This window comes from Paramormyrops kingsleyae, chromosome 8, assembly GCF_048594095.1.
Source record: "Paramormyrops kingsleyae isolate MSU_618 chromosome 8, PKINGS_0.4, whole genome shotgun sequence".
Lineage (NCBI taxonomy): Eukaryota > Metazoa > Chordata > Actinopteri > Osteoglossiformes > Mormyridae > Paramormyrops > Paramormyrops kingsleyae.
This window is the reverse complement of record NC_132804.1, coordinates 24,194,755-24,215,355: the sequence shown is the minus strand read 5'-3', so window position 1 is coordinate 24,215,355 and position 20,601 is coordinate 24,194,755. Positions and strand designations below refer to the sequence as shown.

General features: G+C 41.2%; 1 long non-coding RNA gene across 12 annotated transcripts in view; it reads left to right on the top strand.

Annotated features, from left to right (window-relative positions):
* LOC111843603 (uncharacterized) overlaps window positions 1-20,601 on the top strand; it is a 65,315-nt gene that overhangs the window by 20,609 nt on the left and 24,105 nt on the right. The window contains exons 1-6 of one of the 12 annotated variants that reach the window (XR_011992648.1): window positions 9,924-10,389; window positions 11,267-11,362; window positions 11,555-11,622; window positions 17,220-17,358; window positions 18,194-18,330; window positions 19,456-19,603. This is a non-coding gene — a long non-coding RNA (uncharacterized lncRNA). Of the gene's footprint in view, window positions 1-9,923; window positions 10,390-11,266; window positions 11,363-11,554; window positions 11,623-17,219; window positions 17,359-18,190; window positions 18,331-19,435; window positions 19,604-20,601 lie in introns of those variants that run through there. The other 11 variants (XR_011992650.1, XR_011992647.1, XR_011992649.1 and 8 more) reach the window with 11 other exon arrangements.

Sequence of the window (20,601 nt, the reverse complement as noted above, 5' to 3'; positions counted from 1 at the left end):
CATTAGAATAACACAACCATATTTGCTGAAATGTGAGAGATACATATACCCAACACCAACATACCAAATTCAAACCTAATTTTTCAACAATTGTATGTCCATCCATCCATCCATCACTCTAAGAGTTTATGGAAAAGGTCATAATGTTTTATCCTTGTCAGGGTTGAGGGAGTCTAATGTGGCAATGACAAAAAGTCATTTTTTAGGTACAACTTTCGCTAAGAAAATATGCGAACCCCCACTCCTAATCAGACATCACTCGGAGGGTGAAGCCTTGGATCATTGGGCAAGAGGAATGAACACAACTCATTGCTTTGCATTTTAAGAAAGCTTTTAGCGTCAGATTGTATTTGCATTTTGAATTAAATTTAACCATAAAATAGGGTATGGTTTTAAAAAAATGAACCCTGCCCAGTTAAGTAAACTTTTGAGCACTCTCAGCGGAAGCATAATGATTTTTTTTCATATGCAACATTTAATAGGGCAGTTCGGGGGAAAAATGTTTCCAATGAAAGCCTTATCTGATTAATTAGGCAATGCCGCCCAAACAGACACGTGCATTAAAATGTAACAATTTTATGAAACATAATGCATTTTTAATCAAGAACTGCTCAAAGCCAGTTGTGTCTCTAAGATGTCATCTTAGATTAACAAAAAAGTCTTCATTCTACTGTAGTAGGAATGTCGTCAGATGGCCTATCACAGTCCATCTAATCTGTGACTGTGTTCTGCCCAGTCTGACAATGTCGTGCCGTGTTGACTTTGTATCACTCGCATCCGAGACTTTTACACTGACTGCTCAAGCCTCAGTTTGGGTCAGATGACATGTTTTATAAATGAATTAATTGTGAAAAAGTTGCTTGTGGATGCTGAGGGCACCCCCAAGAATTTGCAGATGAATCTGTTCCCCTGACGATGCTGGTGCAAAGGGATCCAAAGTGACAGCTTGTTGATTTAATGGCCGGATTCCTCGTGAGAGCACAAGCGCGCTAATCTCAGTGGATTAGCAAACCCCAAATGGGAGAATCTTTCCCCAGACACAGTGTATGTTCTGCATCTACCATACAGAACTCTCGCTTCTCAAGTGTCTTTTGCATAAAGTAATACTCTTGGCATCTGGTTTTTGTATATTTAATTTAAAAGGCACCAATTTATATTTACATATTCTACTCACTAAAGACAAAAATAGCAGTCTATATTTTTGTCTTATACCATATATATATATATATATATATTAAAAAAAAGAAACCTTCCCCCAGTATTATTGAGAATTCCTTTGTGACGTCAGTTTGTAACACTGAATTTCACATTTGCTTGGGATTACTTCCATATATTTCATTCTCCAGGTGTTCATACATATTCTGCATAATGTATTTTCATTAATGCTTTGGAAACCCCTGCTTAGTGCCCCAGTCTGATTTTCTGTGTCTGGGTGATTTCCATGGCTGGTGTGTGGTTCAGCAGGTTAGGACGCTCTGCCTGTATTCGGCAAGTCATCGGTTCAAGTGGCAGAGTGATGTCACTATTGAGGCCTTGAGCGAGGCCCCCGGTCATCCTGGGAGTGGCTGACCTGACTTTCTCAAAATGTACATCATTCTTAATAAAAGCATCACTTGAATACATTCATTAGACCATATGTGTGGCTTATATAATTATAAAAGAAATTGCTTATTTGGTCAATATCCCTCAGATCTGTACAAGACCTATTAAAAACACCAGTGCAGTACCGTGAGTTTGACTTGCCATGTTCGTGAGCATAGTGCTTATGTTTCTCCCGGCGTGTTGGGACAAACCACCCAGGCTTACCTCAGCCCGACACAAACAATAGCTAACAGATAAGCTTCTCGTGCCATTAGCGCCCATTAGCATAATGCAGCCTATAATATTTCTCCTCCGGAGTAGAACCGAGTTATAAGAAAATCCCCATTCGTCATGTTACCCACGCAGCCAAATGTCCCTGAATGCCGGCCATTGTCACAGGAATGGAATTCGCCCCCGCCAGTTCCAACAAGTTTCAGCAAGGGCCCTTCCTGTATGCCTGTGCCGTCTAGAGATTAAGGACTCGCCTCATATTTTGACGCCGTCTCTCCGTCTGAGGGAGGGAGGGCCAGGTGATCATCGTTCCATCACTTTTTCTTGACCGGCCTTTTATTTCTAGCGTTCCGTACGCTCAGGCTGGCTTTGCTTTGGTCATTGGCCAGGGCTTCCTGTATTTTGCCCTGGAACGCTGTGACTGTGAGGTGTTGACATATGCAGGGTTGTTGTGTTTTTTTTCCCTTTCCTCCCTCCTGAAACGGCAATTATACATCTGTTCATCCCAAAGGTCTTTTGTTGTCTCCTGCCCACACTACTCCCATCCATCCCTGGGAGGGGAACATTGCCAACAGCACTCTGTTAGCACTCGGTGCAGAAATCCCAGTGTCACGAGGCTCTGTTCTCAAAACCCGGCCTCGCTTTCCCCCAGTACAGTAAATACTAATGATGGTAAGTTAAATACCAGTGTTGTTCCTAGAGGAACAGCAACAAAGCTTTCTTGTAAAGTGATTCCACAGCTTCTCAAACAAATATGGCCGAATCAGCCTCGCAACAGGCGAGTTCCATTGGTCTGCTGGTATTCTCCACGGCGACAGATGAGGCGGTCTCCTCAGTGCACACAAAAAGAAGACGCCTCCCGGGAGAGGTCTGCCCGCTATCTTTTTAGGGCCTCTTTGAGGCCCTTTCATGTGGCCGCAAAGCCGCAGAGGCTAATCAATCCCTCTCTTGATGTGCGCACACCGAGCAGCAAGACGAGCGGATTAGGGATCAGCTGACTCCCTGCATTTTCTTCGCGCCGATCAAAAGCGGAGTGGCAGAGTGTCGACTAATTTGACGGGATGAGAAACCCTCACTCGAGTCTCTCTCGGTCTCTTTCTCCCTCGCTGGCTCTCACGGGCAATATGCGCTTTCAAAAGAGACATCGTAACAGACAGGCCATTCGCGGGCTACTATAAACACAATGTCAAATTACCTGCGGCTTCCTTCTACCTCTGCCGCTTGAGTGTGTTCCCCTCCTTATCGCCATGTCCACTTACGTGACAGCTTTATAATATGTTTTATTTCTTTTTTATTTCTTTGTTTCCCCGTTCATTTCAATATCACCGATCAGGGATATTTACAGAATTACAGCATGTCGCATGCTTTTGTTCTGACTGTCTCCTTTTGGCGTGACCGAATTACAGGCAGGTTGTCGGACAGCGGATTTAGCTTTTGGCGCTTTCCGTAGCATTTTTCCGCAAAGCCTCCCTTTGACAGTGTAATATACACATACCCCCAAGGAGCCGGTGCATGGCAGAGACATCTCGCTGACCATCTCTCGGCTCTCTGGACTCTTTCAATCAATTCTATAAATATGTTAAGAGAGATAACATTCAGCACAAGCCTCTTATAAATAAGGAGCTTGAAGCAGCATCACGGGATACTTTTTGGACATCAGTGTGTGAACAAAAATTCTCAGGGTATATATAAATTATATATATAGTTTCTTTTGGTTTAAACAGAGCATAGCATGTTGAACATCTCCCCAGAAGCACTCCCCGTCTGACCTCGGCGCGGCTCCTAAAAGTGCAGAGTTTGGCTTTACGTGTCGATTTTAGCGTCTTAGGTCTGCTAGCACTACTTGCTACTTGGATGAATCGTTCGCCGTTTTTCTTACTAACATTTCTGAAACTCTAATCTTAGCATAGATGAAACTGATACAGAGTGTCTACAAAATAATAAAGTTATTTCACCCTCTGATTTGTGTTCCATCTGGAAACTTAGGATACATTTAGTAGCTGATTGCTTACAACTTTCTCTTGTACTTATAAGTGTGTTAAAACCCTTTGGATCCTTCCACAACTGTTCTTCTTTCAAGGCATTTTTTCACAGTAGTCCTTCTTCCTTTTTTTTGTTAATAAATAAATACATTTCTAAGATACCTGAATATGGGACTTAACACCAAATGAGGGACAATGGCAGGTAGAGGCCTCCATATTTTCCAGATTTGACCCACTACGGTAACTGACACTCTTGATATTCAGGCGCATATTTCAACCATGTTGAAAGATCACGTTGTCACCAGAAGAGAAGATTCAGCAGTCTTATGAACATGCAGTCTATCACTGTGCAAGGACACCATCAGGGTGACAGCAGCAACCATTGCAAAAGTCATCAAAGGCAGCTTTTCACATTGACTTTGTGGTCACACTTCATATGGGGGGCTCACTTGGCTAGTCATAGCTTCATCACGCTACTCGCAAACTTTAGTTTGCTTCTTTTTCCACTTCATTTAATCAGGTAAAGTCTGTTGAGGATAAAAAGCGCTTCACTAGTGAAGTAACAGCCTGGAAGTACCCGAACAGCATGCATTTTTATCCGTGGGAGGAATCTGGTGCACCTGGAGGAGAACCTAGGCGAATGCCGCCAGACGCCACACAGATGGAGCTGGGATGAGAGCGGCGCTCCTGGAACAGTGAGGCGCCAGTGCGCATCACAGAACCGGCACGACGTCCGCCTCAAGTGACCCGTGACCTGGTAAATCGGTCCACAGGCTTAGCATGAGCAGCCTAATTATAATAGCATAAATCTGTAAACTCCGCACTAGGCTACAATTAGCAAGATTAGCAAAGCGTGCAGGAACCAGCTATCAGTGCCATACATGCCGTAAAGTTAAATTCCGCAAATACCATTTACTGTCAGCTTTTCATCTTTCCCGATACCCTAGTGTATTATTTAGTGCAACCGTTATTTTCAATCTGACTGTCTTATCTCTAAGGCAAAAATAGCTATTGTTCTTTGTTCCTATTTATAATGCTGAATCTGGATATCAGTTTTGTGTGGAGTCAGTTTAAATGCCATCGATTTGCTACTTGTTATTATGCAATACCTTGCGTCAGAGACACTCGCCCCCCTGACTCTACTTTTCCCGCCTTCATTTATTTTTATACTCTTTTTCCGAACGCGGGGCCGGAGACAGCTGCAGCGGAGCAGACACCTTGCCCAAATATGGGGGAAACGCTGGTCGATTAAAATTAGCCAGGAGCCACTAGAGGCGCCGGGGGAAAACGGAACGTCTCCCTGCGCAGACCACACAGTGAGCGTCGACCCTGCGGCTTCATCATCACCCGATGTTCCCTCCCTTTCCACCGCCCGCAGCCAAGGGGCCGTCGGCTGCTACCACACATCTTTTCCTGACTTCGTCACAAAGCCACAGAGCACCTGAAGACTTATCGATTGTAATTCTAATTCAAATTGAGATCTTCTGGCTCTTATGGAGATGAATCAATCTACAACTATATATAAAAGTTATATATTTCCTTATGACTGTATATCATATTGATATTTACTGTCTACAGTGTGAAGCATTACTACAATTCTTTCCTATCTAAAATTAATGACTGTTTTTTTGTCATTTCTGACTCGGAATGTCCTGTATATAAACAACACAAATAGGTAGAATATGTGTGATAATATTTTGAAACTGATAAAGAGGGAAGTTGGGGTCTATTAACTAATGAAGGCTCCGAAAACCTTCTTAAATATTTAAAAGAATAATGATTGTTGTTGACCTGATTGTTGTTGTTGTTTTTGCTGATGTTTCCTCTTGCCATCACTAAGCCTCAGGATGTGGCTCTAATTCTTTGAGATGTTTATTTTTATTCTATATAACCTTCAGTAGATTAAAATTTCTTTATTTGACCGACATTTTTGTCCATACAATGTGAAAGTGCTTACTAGTGTTACATATTAAATGTCAACAAGTAACCATACAAAAAGAGCAATAGTTATATTAATAAAAGTAACTCATATTTTATTGACGCTGGTGGGGAAATTCTCTTTACACCCCCCCCCCCCCCCCCACTTGCTCTCTGTTGGGGAGAGCAAGCTGGCTGTGAAGGGCAGCCACTCCCAGTAGCAGCCAGAGTGCTGGGGGTTAAGGGCTTTGCTCAAGGACCTACATGACGGGCTGGGGCAGGGCTTGAACCAATGACCTTCTACTTAGAAGCACAGAGGCTTAGTCCACTGAGCAACACAGCAAAGAGCAAGCAGGGCGTTAAACAATATACACTGGTACTTGTGTGTTTCTTTATGAAGGCAGGGAAGTCTTGTAAGTAAGGACCACATAAAACACACTGTTATGGCATTTCTTTCCAAAAATACAACAAAGTGAAATGCGGCAAGAAAATAGCTCCTGTCTTCGTGCCAACAAGCATAGCTACTGTAAAATAATTCTATCTCCGTTTCGGATCTGAGCTTAACTTTTCTGTGGTGCAAATGCATGTGGGAACTCGTGAGTGACGGGCCACCACTAGCATTTAAGTGAAGGAGGAAATGCTGTGCAATGGCCTTGTCCAATTATTGTTTTAGGGTTAATTATGGCCCTTGCCAGCCCCCCACCCATTAAACATCAGCTACGTGGGCTGCTGTGATAAAGGAAAAATAGATCTATCATTTTGTGCTGATGTTTTGACCACGGCAAATGGAAATCTGCTGCAAACCTAATGAGCTCTGCAGCGCCGTTAATAGTTCCTGTAATCTCAGCGCTTTCACAGACAAATGCACTTAACACTGGCGAATTGCGCCCCCAGGAAACGTGCTGTAGAGTTATTATTCAGCTGTGGGACTGGCCACCACATGACCCCCAAGCAAAAAAAAAAAAAAAAAAAAAGATGTAGAAAAAGTGAGAGAAACTAAATCTGAGTAGTATTTTGGTTTTGTACTCTGGCAATCTGATATTCAGACATTCACAGACTTAAAATTAACCATTCATGTGTGCCTGGTACTAACAGACTATTCAGTTACTGGTCATGGGAATATGACTGTTGCCGTCAAAATGCTGTGGGAAACATCCTGTCATGTAAAAAGAAAATTTATATAAAAAAACATGGACGGGGGGCTGTCCTAATTACTGCTGTATTGATCAACAGTACTGTCTCCCAACCTGGTTCTTGGGCACCCCCAGCAGTCCACGTTTTTGCTCCCACCCAGCTCCTGGTATGGAGCTGGAATGAAGCAAAAACGTGGACTGGCTGGAGGTCCCCGTGGACTGGATTGAGAAACACTGACCTACAGTATCTTCACTATGTCCTCCTTGTGGCTTTTTAATTTCAATATACATCTTCCTTATTAGCCTGAAATGCCAATATCCACCTTAATGAGTGTGTGCATAACTTATTCATGCTTTACTTTATCATAGCCTGAAGTATAATCAATGATGTAGGAATAAAGATCTTCTCTGTATCTTTTCTGCCTTTCTCCATGACCGGTGTTGACATAAATTTTTCATCACTCCTCCATTCATTTTCCTCCAGACTAGATTTTACATGTGATGTCTGATTTTGTTTCAATACAAACCCACCGATCACAAGGTCGCAGTTTTTGATTTGCATGTTAAGTGATGCAGGATTCTTCTTTCGACAGAGAAACTCGCTTACGCAGTTTTTTTTTTTCTTTTTCACAAAATGTGAAAAATGGCTTCCTAGTATTTTAATATCAAGAACAGCATAGTACAGTTTCTTTAATATACCAGAAAGATCCTCTGCCTCAGAGGATTAATCTACATGAATGGAAATTTACCTAAATGATATGCATGAAGTTATTCAAATACTTTTAAAAAAAATTAAGATGCCACATCTGTCACTTTTAAACCGTTTCAGTTCTCCAGAACGCATTGCAGTTTATCAGTGAAGCATTTATGTAGAAAATAATATATTGAATCTAATTTTAGGCCTTTCGTGCTCAAGGTTTGATTTCAAGGTAGGCCCGAACCAAAAAGGGAAGAGAGGAAAAACCCGCAATCAGATTGGATGTGACCACCCCTCTTTGTTACATTGCTTAACTGGGTGTCTGCTTCACTCACAACTGGGAGACTGAGTTTTGCAAGCATGTTGTTTCAAAACACACAGGATCGCAGGGTGAACGCAGGGTCACGCACACCTGGCTTCACACAGGCAACAATTACTCCCTCACACCTCCCGTCCTGCCACTCAAACCTGCGTAATCGTGCGACTGGAGAAGGTGTCATGTACTAGGGCTTGAGAGAAAGCTCGTCCGAGGACAGCGGAGTGTTTTTAGCTAAACATTTAATTAGTTCTCTGTGCCATCACTGCCTCTGCTCTCCAGCTTCTCCCGCAGTCAGTCATAATGGGTGCCGGTGGAGAAATAAACGAAGCCATAAACCAGCGGGAGTGATACCTTTATTTCAGGCAAAGCTCCGCGTTAATATCGTCACGTATTAAATGACAGCCCACGTGGTTGTGTGCTTTTCTCTGCTCACCTCCATCAGTGTCGCTGTCAACGCTACGTCATCCGACCTGATCTACCTTAGTGGCGTACGTCCCGTCAAACAGACAGGTGGTCAACGGTGTTTTAATTAATATTCAAGGCAGGAGGTATTTAACAGCTACTCCATTTCCTTCCATTGCATCAACTCCACAACAGCCATCTCCTTAACCCAAAGCAATTACATCCCCCAAGTACTGAAGTACTGAAGTAAGGACATTTTGTTACAAGGACAAAGACTATTACAGCAATATTGGGACACAGCACTAATAAGACCAATATAGTCATAACACTGTTATCAATATTTTAAGATTTTTTCCAACCGAGAAAAAAAAATGACAAGTCAATAAGTAAAACCACTAGAAAGAGGAAAGGAAAACATCAGAACTTCAATATTAACAATCAAAACTCTTTTTTAGGGTGAAATATAACGAGGTCTGTGGGCTGAAAGTGTGTGTAAAAATAACTCTTAGTCTTAGTCTTAGTCGTAATATAAGAAACAATATATAAAACTGACTTTGAAATGCAATACTTGTGAGTCAGCAGAAGGCATTGAGGGCAAAAGAAAGTGAGGTTTGTTTGTTCAGTAGTTTTATTCTTATTTCCAGGGCTTTAACCAGCCATGCCAAACCAAAGTATAATTACGCCAATGAAGGACAGAGCGGTCATGGACGTGACGCCCAAGTGCTTTCTGGGTAAACGGATATCCCAGTTGAGGAAGTGCCAAGAAAATGTCAGAGTGGAAAGGATGGGGAGGAAATAAATTAATTCAGCAAAATGTTCTGCCGGTTAATGTCATGTGTAAGCTGTATGCAAGTCTTTTTGAATAAATGAGTCACGCGGGACTGGCTTTCCGTTTACACCGCACAGCCTCCCTTCTGAGGTGATCTCATTAGGCGTTATCATATTTACAGATCGGCAGGCATGTCCTGATTAGAGATTCCTGAGCTGACGAAAACATGTAGCTCTGACCAAAATATCAGATGCTGATACCTAGGTGCAGAAACAGCTAAGCTCATCGCAAGGGAAAGTGGAGATCTGGAATGAGATTGGAAGGGGAAAGTTGTTAGTTGACAGCCAGTTTGTGAATTTCTATAATATTTGTTATGAACACCTGATATGGACTGTTAAACTGGCACCATAAACAAATATTTATATATTAAAAAAAAAAAAAATCCAGTCTGGTTATTCTTAATTAAAATTTTTGTAAACTAAAGGCAAATATAATGTATTCTTTTTCAAACTAATACATTTTGCGGCACCTGGGACATCACGGAGGGAACTTTATATCCATTTTGCAGTTGAAATTTTAGAAGACAGAACTTTTTTTTTATTTTTTACCTTTTTCCCCCGCAGTCCTGCTGGGCAGCTACATGTCTTTGGTGCAAAGCCAAGGTCTGGGGGCAGTGATCTGTCTTATCTGTGAGACACATGCTTTGGCCGACCGAGCCGTGAATTCTTCTCTGGGCCAGGCTTTAGTCTGGCTTCTGTAAAAGTCAGAGGCTTTGCCCCACACAAGTTTGGTGCCCTGCGTCTTGGGGGGAGAGGGGGACACAGAGCAGTGACGAGCAGTGCTAGGTGACAGTGTCAGGAATGTTTTAATTGATGATTGCTGCTGTTTTTAGCACTATTGCCTCACACCTTTGGGATTAGGGTTCAGGTCCCCACCATGGCTCTGTGTGTGCGTGCACTTTGCATGTTTGCCCTGTGTTCTTGTCAGCTTTCCTCTACCTTCCCCCCACAGTCCAAAAACGTACTAAGGTGCGCCGGAGTTGTCATATCGCCCATAAATGTGAATGATGTGTGTCCTCCGCCTGCGATGGCTTGGTGCCCCGTCCTGGGTTATTCCCTGTCTTGTGTCTACGATCTGGACCCCCGTAACCCGGACAGGTGCAGAAAAAGGACAGATGCTTTATTTGTACAGCTACATTGGAATGTTTATTTTTGCATATCCCCTCTTGCTCTCCTGTGACACACACACACGAACGCACACGCGCGCACACACACACGCACACACACATACAGGTGAGGGCAAAGCCTGGGATCTGAATGCAGGGTCAGGCCATTTGTACAACGTCCCCGAGGTCTGAGGTACGTTCATGTTCTAGTGTTATGCAGCCCTGAAAGTCGCATGGGAATGATCAGTTAAATCATTTTCATTTTAATTAGAAATTATTATAATTAAATGAAATATGAACATTTGTATTGTATAATACTGTGATAACATGGATACAGTCATTTCTTTTCATGTGTGCTAAACAAAAGGGAAACGTACGGGCAGAAACAGAAATAGTGAAATGATTCTATCAGATTTTACCCTTTTAATCATTTTTTGCTACATTTTCCTCCATTTTCAGCTCATAATTATTACTGTTAACCGTGTATACAGTGCATGTCACAGAAATATATTCACTTCTGACATTATGGATTGTCTTCTGGTTATCTCTCCTTCCCTTGTACATTGTAAAGTTTGCGTGTTTATTTCTCGAAATCTGAGCTGCGAGAGCTTGTTTTATGGTGATTTGTCAAATCACGCTTGGTCAGCTCAAAGCTGACGTGGTGCTATTTAAATTTTTCTTTAATTTAATTTTTTTTTATTACTATGGATACAAAAGGGCATGGCTTTCCAGTTCAGTTCACATGTCTTTGTCAAGCACTCAATTTGACTTGGCGACAAAAGAAATATATAATTCTGTATACCTGATCCACTGCGAGCCATTATAAGATTATATAAAAGAGATGTCAGCCCCCCCCTCCCACAGCTGCAGGTTTGGGGCCCCCTGGCCTTACAGCCTCAGATTGACAGAGGACCAATCACAGCAAAGCTATTTCAACCACTCCCCGTACAGCCACCTGGGACCCCTGTTCCATCACTGCAGGGTGATTGCGTGACACTAAAAACAGGCCAGGCAGTTCTTTAATTACTTCATTAATTTTAATCAGATCCAATTAATTACTTTTTTTTTAGAACCTGGTGGAAGTCCGGCTCCACCATGATCACGGCAGAAGGAGACTCTGCATGGCAGGAAAAGAAATCATCTCTTAAAAAAAATCAATTATTCTTGTGAGTCAAACAAAGATATTTGGTAGTCTGTAATTATTCACCACTTGTTCAGTCCAATTCAGGGTTCTGCCAGAGCCCCAATGGCTCCCTAAACCATCCAGTGTGTGTTTAACCTGGCAAACCTGTGTGCTGTACATTGCCCTGCTCTCGCATGGCCAATCTGATACAAATATTGATTTGTCTCCATTGTAGGCAATGTCACCCTGTGGCTATTTTCTTGTTTATGGAAACAGATTGTGTTGAAACACAACTTCCCATAGGTAAGTGCTCTAACTCTCATGCAGACATATAGATCCTTGATGAACCAACATGTCTGACAATATTTTTGTGGGCTCCTTCAATGCAATTCATCATGATAGGCTTATAAACCATACTTTCCTCAATGAGCTTTGTTTAGGTAAACCATGATAATTTTATTAGACATTGCACATTTGGGCGTAAATAAACAGCTGTTTAATCATCAACACAATAGGAAGTTTGTTTCTAAAATCCGCTCATGCCTATAATCCTTTATTTCACTCAAATGCAACATTTAACCTTTTTACAATCCTGTAAACAGCTTTTTTTCCATTAACTGAGCATTTCCAGTAATTGCTCCAATGTAAAATTAAATTAAACAAACAATAAGGAGTGACAAGAACAATTGTCGCTGAATTTTTGACTGATGAAGACATGGGAATAAACGGGAGAAATGATTTACGCAGAATTCATTGCAGCAGTGGACACTAATTCCTTATGAGTAATTTTTCAACTGAACTTTTATTTTGAAGCCAGGGTGTGGATTTAGATATAAATGGCAGGGACATGTTCCCACTGATATTGTGAGTACCATGCATGTCTGGCGGGGAGGGGGGTTCGGGGCTGATTTGGTCCCTACCAACGTTGAAACCAAACCTATGTCCTTGTTTTTGAGAATGTTTCAGACCAGAACTCTCTTGTTTGTTCATTCTTGTAAGTATTATTTATTTATATTTATTTAGTTTCTAAAGCAATTCCCCTCAAAAAAAAAAAACTTTTTATACTACTTCTAATTAGTTTCCTTATCTTTACGACACAGGGAAAGTCAGTTTTCTGAATTAGCTTTCTTTGCCTGTTTTATGTTGATGATATGGCAAGTACCCTATCCGACGTGTAAATGTGAACATGCTGAATTTGCTATCAAAGCACTATAAATACATTTTCCGTGTGAAAATGGAAACTGCGGACATAATCAGAGTGCACATGGGCAATTTGCTATTTTAACAACAATTTTTCCAAAGCATCCCTTATGTAAAAAGGCCATAGTGGAATTTGAGGTGCAAAGATCAGGGAAGCTACATTTGTTTCTTTTGTTTTGTGTGTGCATGTTAATAGCTGATATATCCCTTTAATTGTGTGGTAGGCAATCCATCTTCCAAAACTATCTATCCACTGCATGGTTGCAGCAAAATCGGGTCTCCAGAAAACACAGGGCATGATGCACTGGAGGCTTTACATTTGTGTATTTAATGGATGTTTGGGTCTCAAGTGACATAGAAGCTAGGCAGATGGTACATAGTATATCACAGGGTATATGCACTTACACACTACAGGTGATTTAGACGTCCCAGTTCACTTAATCTCGTGCTTTTGGAGAGGAAATTGGAGTCCGTGAATGAAAACAAGTGCAAATACTGGATGAACAGGCAAACTCTACACAGGGATATAATGCACAAGCAGGCAGGGAGCACTGGCAAATGTGCCAGCGACTCTGTTAGTTATGACTGACTGATATGTTCAGATGATGCTGCTGTATTCTATTTTGCGGGAATAGGCTTCATTACCATACAAAACGAAGACATACACGGAGATACAGTAGTCTGCTGGCTGTGTAGGCTGCAGTACCAGTTAGATCAGCAGCTACTGAAGGCTCATTGAAATTAATATAGCCAAATAGCGGCTTCTGCAGAATTCTCCAGGCACTTATTGTGCAATCCGATGTTTAGAACGAAGAAAAAAAACACATGCCAGTACGTCCTTCGCCACAAACATCTGGAGATGCTGTTGAGTGCACCAATTAAATAACGCAAAATGTAGTATTTGTATAATCCACAGGGAATGGAATTAATTTCTTAGTGGTTGAAGAAGGAGAAATGAATACCAAAGCATTCCTGAGTGGGTGAAAAACATCTGTAGCTGCTGTGAATGTACATAGTATTTTAATTCAATTACTGCCTGAAATCTAGGATGCAAGATGTAGTATGCTAGATCCTTCAGCTGCTGGCTGGTATGTGGCTTTGGGGGTTCGACTGCTGCGTCTGTGACCGGAAGGCTGGGGGTTCAAATTCTAGGGTCTGCAGTGGGCTGACACGACGAGGCCCTTGGGCCCCAGTTGCTTCCGGTGCTGCTTTGTCATTTCAGAAGAAAAAAAGCATCTACTAAATAAATGTAATGTTCTTTGTTTTTTTTTCCAGTCTTTTTTGAGGCCAAACCATAAATAATTTAGGATGTGTTATGTGAACTTTTCAATAAAATAGATGAATGATATCATAGACGGATATTTTTATTTTTATTTGGATATACTTAAGGAACTAACCCACTTGCAGCAAACGGGGATTTTTTAAACTAACCATTCCATAGCTTACTGACCTATCGTAAGTTACCACTGCACTTACAAGCACTTAATTCAAAAATGCACTTGCATAGCTACTGTATGCATTTCAACACTTTTCTCCATCTGACATCTGAAGGTGAAAGTGACATACAGAAAACTTCAGGTAACTAAATAAAATATTATCTGGGGTCAGGACCTTCATGTTTGATCTTGCAAATTACTGGCTGCGTGCATCGCATTCTCTCTGTTCCTTAAGGAGAAAAAAGCATCTGTTTCTTTACCACACTGTGACTTCATCTTTTTGACACTCCCATTTGTCATTTGTGTGTGGAGGATTATGACCTGTAAAACATTTGGACCTCGCGAATTATTCTTTGAAGGCCTTTTTGCACCCTATCAACATGGTAGAAAAGAAATGTTATTTGCCCCATAAAATCCAGAGGTCATAGTGCAAAGATTTAGAATGTGAGAAGTATCAAACAAAGAACAGAAACTCAAAACTGTGAAAAAGTGGGTGTTATATAATATAAACTTCAGCATAACATCAGTTCCACTATTACAAGCGTCTAATTTAGAGTTAGTTCTGGACTACTGCTTCTTCCTTTATTTAATTAAAAAAATAATTTACAGCACCTATCCACAATTGCATTAGAAAAAATATGTACTGAATTCAACCAAAATACTCCAAGACTGCTGTGATCTTCAATCATAGTTCAATCTTCTGAACTATCTACTACCTCAAAATCCATACAAGTATTGGACACAATCAAATTTTACTTCCACGTGAAAATATATCAAGTTATGAAACTGACCCACTTATGACAGTTTCAGGGAAAATGCAACATTTTCTGCAAATGCAGCATCTCAGTGGTTTGAAGAAACAGGATGTTACCTCTTATGTAGAAATTGCAACATGGATATAATACATCAATGACTCATTTTAACCCAAAAATGAAACACAAAAAAGACAAGTTACTGAACAAGGCGTGAGAAAGGAGGACTCTGAATGAGTATCCTGGATAACAGAACAATCACCTTGTCCACTTCTATTTCAGGTTTAATATATGATTACCTTGTGTTTTGGAATTAATGTTAAGCTTTGCAGCCAAGTAAGAATCCAAAAACAGCTAGACCATTAAAAATGGATTGTTTTATATATAAGAAGAGTGAAGTACTTTCATCTACTTCCCACTAAGCATCCTCTCAGGATGAATGAAGCAGCATATTTGGACTTTGACAGAATCTCTTGAGCTCGTTGGTGTCATTTCTGGACCCGAAAGCCCATAAATATGTGGAAATTCATGTTCCAACAGGGAATGTATGGCATGAATTTACTATTATACAACTAACCCAACTAAAAAAATATTACAATAATACATTGATATTAATTAAGAAGAAAAATATATATGAAAAGTCTATAGAGGGATATTACCTTGAGATCTTGAAAGCACTTAGCCAACCAAAATCACCAAGTGGTAGAGGAGTACTGTACATATTTCTTTTCTTTTTTTTGACCTCAGTCATCATTAAAATTGTACTGGATTCTCCAAGGCCCCATCAGCCAGTATGCTGTTGAATGGTGTGATTGTCTGAGATATAGCTGAGAGAGATGCTTTCACAAGGCTGGCAGTTTTTGTGTGCTGTCAGACCATGGCACAAAGGGATTTTTATTCCACACAAACGTGCATTTTATTTGAAATGTTTCTCGATTTACATAAATGAATGGAGATGGTGAATATTCTCTCAGCACTGCCAGCAGTCAATGCCTGACAATGACATTTTTTTCCATCTCCATACAAAGTAGCACTAGTTGTGTCATTAAAGCTTTGGCTGCCTGCGATTGGCTAGGAAATCACAGATAAACGCTAAGAGTCAATACCAGTTTTGTAACACAGGCCCACATCAGTGACGCTCAAGGAGTTAAGTTAAAAACACTTGGCCAAGTTTGAGCAATAGTTCTTTTCACAGATTCCCTTCACAGAGTTTTAGGGCGCAAAATGTAAATACATTCCACAGTTCATAGGTATATTGATAAGATAAACATTGGTCAACAGAATGCATTTGTTTCTGAGGGGAATAAATGTGAAGAGATTGGGAAATAAATCAGAGAAAAGCCCATCGCTTTCTCACTAACCCTGGTCAAGCTGTGGATAAGCTTCATATAGCTGGAACTTATCCTTGACAGTACAGCATTTACATTTGATTATGTCAATAGCTGTGAAAGGGAATGGATCCATGTGTTGATGTGATCCAGCAAGCCGACACTGTTGGCCAAATCAGTGAACTCCCAATCCCCCGCCTCTAAAAAGGGCCCCCGATCACTCACCCTAGATCAATGAGCATTTTTTATTTGTTTGCTTGTTCGTTGTTTGATGTCTGTTTTTGATTTCCTGGAAGAATTACAGTGAGTCATTGGAAAACACTTGGTTATGAACTTCATTACTAAAATTAGACTAACATGCGTTTGTTCTAATTTAACTAAGGTACAATTTACAAAAAAAAAATCACACATAATGATAAAACATAAATATTTGCTTTTTAATCCATCTATATTTCAGTTATTTAAGTGGAACACAGGGAAAACACGTGACATTCAGGGATGTGCGTGTAAAACCTGTAGGTGTGAGAGCTACTTGCTAAATATTCTGCCATACTGCTGTAATACATAATTATGCACTACTAAATTAGCTGTTTATATTTATTGAGAACATCTTGTCATTGTTCTCAAATGCTAAATGACTAAGGCATAATCAGCAATGGATATCACCTCCCTAAACAAATTAAAGGCATGTATTACAATAGCAAACTTATATCAGAAAAATCTACCCCGACTTGTTTCCTCTGTGTTGAATCATAAGCTACAAGCAAGTGTTTAATGCAGTCAGTTCATCCTGAGCAAAGGGCTCAGGCAAAGTGACGGGTGAAGGGTTCTCTACTGCTCTGATAAATTCAAGAAGGCCTCTGATCTCCTGCAGTTAAAAGTTAGTGCTGACTTAATGAGGTGTAGGGGGCCCTCCCGGATATTTAAGGGCTGCCGCGTCCCACTGAAGCCTCGACTCTGTATCACCAAAGGTTCCTGCGGTTGAAATTCCAGAAAATGAAAGAGAAACAGAGAAGCGATGTCAAGCACCTGCCTCCCACCTCCCACATTCTCCACCTGATCTGACCATCGCTCTTCCAAGCGACGGCTTCATCAGAATTCTCCCGGTTTCTTTAGCCCGCTGGGCTGGGATTGGACAAGGTTCATTACCCCTCTTTGATGTATTTCTTTTTTCAATTTTACAGCCCTCTACCTTTTCCCTAGCCGGGATCAACTCTGAGCAAAGATAAAGACCAACACTTCACACAGCCTCTACAGGGCTGAGTCTCCCCATGGGTCTCTGCCCCCCTTTCCGCTAAGACCGATTGCGCCACATTATGACAGGTGAGTTCTAAGGCCTCTCTCTTACCCTGCGCTACATTGATTCACACCTGAGCCGCTATGCAAACATGTGCGAGTCGAAGACTTGGAGCTAATATTGACGCGGATGTAAAAAGTTCATGTGAGGCGCTATATTCCAGCGTACGGACAGCATTATTTTAAAATGCATATCTGATCATTCTGAACGCACTTTGAAAATCCGCGTCGGCGTCCAAGGAGAATCGCTCTATTCTGAAGTGCCGGCAGACCCTTTTATGCACAGCGAGGTTGCAATCACGTTTGGCACGGAGAAACTGCTTATGTGAATGGACTGCCGTATGCTTTTATTGCTTGTTCCTGTGCCTGAACAAGGAAGACAAGCTGTAGCCGGAAGCCGCAGAAACAGTTGCCCTGGCAACTTCTAATTGCTGTGCCCTGTCATAATGTTTTTTTTTTAGGCCCAATATCCTCACATGCCCTCATTACTGCATCTATAGACCTTAATCTAACCTGAGTCCCCTTCATTCAATCATCACTTTGTATTACTGGAAAACAAGGCTGTTTTTTCTAAAGTTACATTTTTTCCAGTTGAAAAAGTTAACATTTAACACAGATCCAGTGTGTCGAAACTGAGTCAGACTCTCATCGGAATAATGCGTTATTGTTTTGGGACGCGGCTTGGCCTTGAGAGTAGGTGTTTCAGGCCCCTGTTTCATTGTGCATTCCTGTCTATCGTTCCCAATAATATGTGTACCATTGCTTGTCTCACAATGTTACAAAAGTGCTGTTATGTAGGACTTGTCAGTGTCAGTAACCGTCCGTCCCTGATCTTTATGTCACTTCCACACTTGGCCAGCAGGTGTTGCTGGCCATCCTGTTCCTTCCTGTCTTTGCACTAGACCCTTGTGTGTTTCCCCAGCTGCTTGGACCACAACATAGCTCAATGGGCTGAACATGTGGCAAAAAAGGCTGTAACCCTGCAGTCATGGGTTTCAGGTCAGCCTCACCTGTTTTTTTTTATTGGTTTTCTGTTTTTCCTAGTGTTTATTAGTCCTTTGCGTCTCTGTTTTGGTTCATCCTTAGTTTGATATTGTTTATCCCAGTGTATTCTATTTTATGTTACTTAACTCCTTTTGTCACGGAGCTGCCGGTGGATCATCACCTTTTTCCCGCCTGCGTCATGCCACTCTAACGGGACTAGGATAACTATGCAGAGTTAGATTAAAACTAAATCGAGTGAAGTGTACTTAAAATATATAGGATATACAAAGCAAAAGACTCCCAATATTTAGTGTTCTAAGCAGAATAAAAGAAGTCTGGGATAGTTTATTTCTTATTTCTTGCTTCATGAAGTGACTAGATATAGCAACAGAATATAGCTATCTTGATCAGTTGTGGCATAGGACAGTCGAGGCAACAGAAGGAGCATAATACTTCATGTGGACAAGTCAATGGATTAAACATTAATTCAACCTTGGACCTGTGCTGTGTTCGATGCCAGAAAATGGCCGCCGACCACAGAACCTGACAAATCAGAGGCAAAGCAGTGACAACTCTGGTATTTCTCTCAGTGGACATCTGAGTGCCATATTGCATTCTGAATGAGGCTAAAGCGGACAGAAAACAATCATCAAGCACTATTGTAAGGAAATGGTACAGGAAAATCAATAAAAAGACAAGGCTTTGCGTTTTGATGTTTCAGGTTTTGGAAAAGAACACAGGCCTGCCAAAGCATATCACTTTTTGCATTATAATAAAAACGTTTGGTGTAGTGAAGGAAGACCAGGAAAATTCCGCTCACGTCGGATTCAGACTCATTGCCGGGGAAACAGGCATTCCCGCCTTCACAGAGTAGTGGCTTCACGGTCGCTGAATGAAATGTCTGCCAGCTGTTCCTTCCCCTCAAGAGTGGTGAGATTTACAGCCCCCTAAATTTTGGTAAGGGCTCCGGAATGTGTTCCAATTTTGGGTCCTCAATCACTTCCCGCCTCATGCAATAAGGCCTGTTTCCCCCCTTGGCTGCGTGGCCTTCAGCGCTCGCCCATGGCTCGCATGGTCAGGTCTGGGAGAGACTGGGGGCGGTTTGCCTGACTGGCCGCAGGTGTGCGTTATCACTTTCAGCCTGGCCAAGAGGGTGACAGACGCACGGGAGATCGTGAGTCTCTCGCAGAGGCACCCACGGGCAGTGAAAGGGGACGATTATTCATGGCTAATGCATCCAAGAAAGCCCAAGAAACGCCCAGCAGTATGCATCTGTTCAACAGTGCATGTAAGTACAGAGAAGCAAATGGGATGTAGGAATTGCACATATGGCGGCTCCTACTGTGTGTCAATGAGCTGCGTCTTCCTTTGAGACCCCTGCAAGTGTGACCAACAAACTTTAGAGCACTACAGTCAGTTCAACACATCACCCCTGTCCAAAGATAAACATCTATGTCCAAATATCAATTATTATAGGTGTGTGAAAAAACCCATTTTCAGTAAAATTACTTTAGAAAGTAAATCAATGCAAAACAATGTAATGAGAGAGCCTTAGAACCAAAAAGTAAAATCCAATCTTTACACAGCAGTCACTGAATGGTTTAATGTTTTAAATGGACTCACGTGGATCGCAAATATGTCAGTGTCAACAAAATACAAACCAATCTCGCTTTATATTCACAATTAACAATGGTATTAGTCAGCTAGCTGTCAACGTTGTTGTTAAAATTTGTGATATAAAGTAATCTGCAGTATACAAGTGACCATCATGAATACAAATGCTAACTAGTACAAACATAAATACTAGTTAAATAGATGACTTCATAAAGCATCTTTTCATTGGCCAGTTAGATTTTAAACATAGACAGTAGACTGGGCATACAGAATGGTTATACAAAAGGTCCCTTTTAGATAGGTGAGCCAAAATGTGTGTGTGTGTGTGTGTGTGTGTGTGGTCCAGGTATACCTTACCTTGTGGGGACTAAATGTCCCCACAATTTGATAAATACACATTTTTGTTGCCTTATGGGGACCATTTTCCTGGTCCCCATATGGGAAAAGTGTATTTTATAAAATCCGTGACTGCAATGACAAAACTAAAAATGCAAAAACTCTTGAATTTTGTTTGGTTACTTATGGTTATGGTTATGACTGGGTAGGGGTTAAGGTTGTCATAGTTAATAATAATAATAATGATAATAAAAAAAAATAATAAGCAATACTTTATTGTCCCCGTGGGGAAATTTTCTTTACTTGCTCTTCACAGAGTAAGCTGTCCGTGAAGGG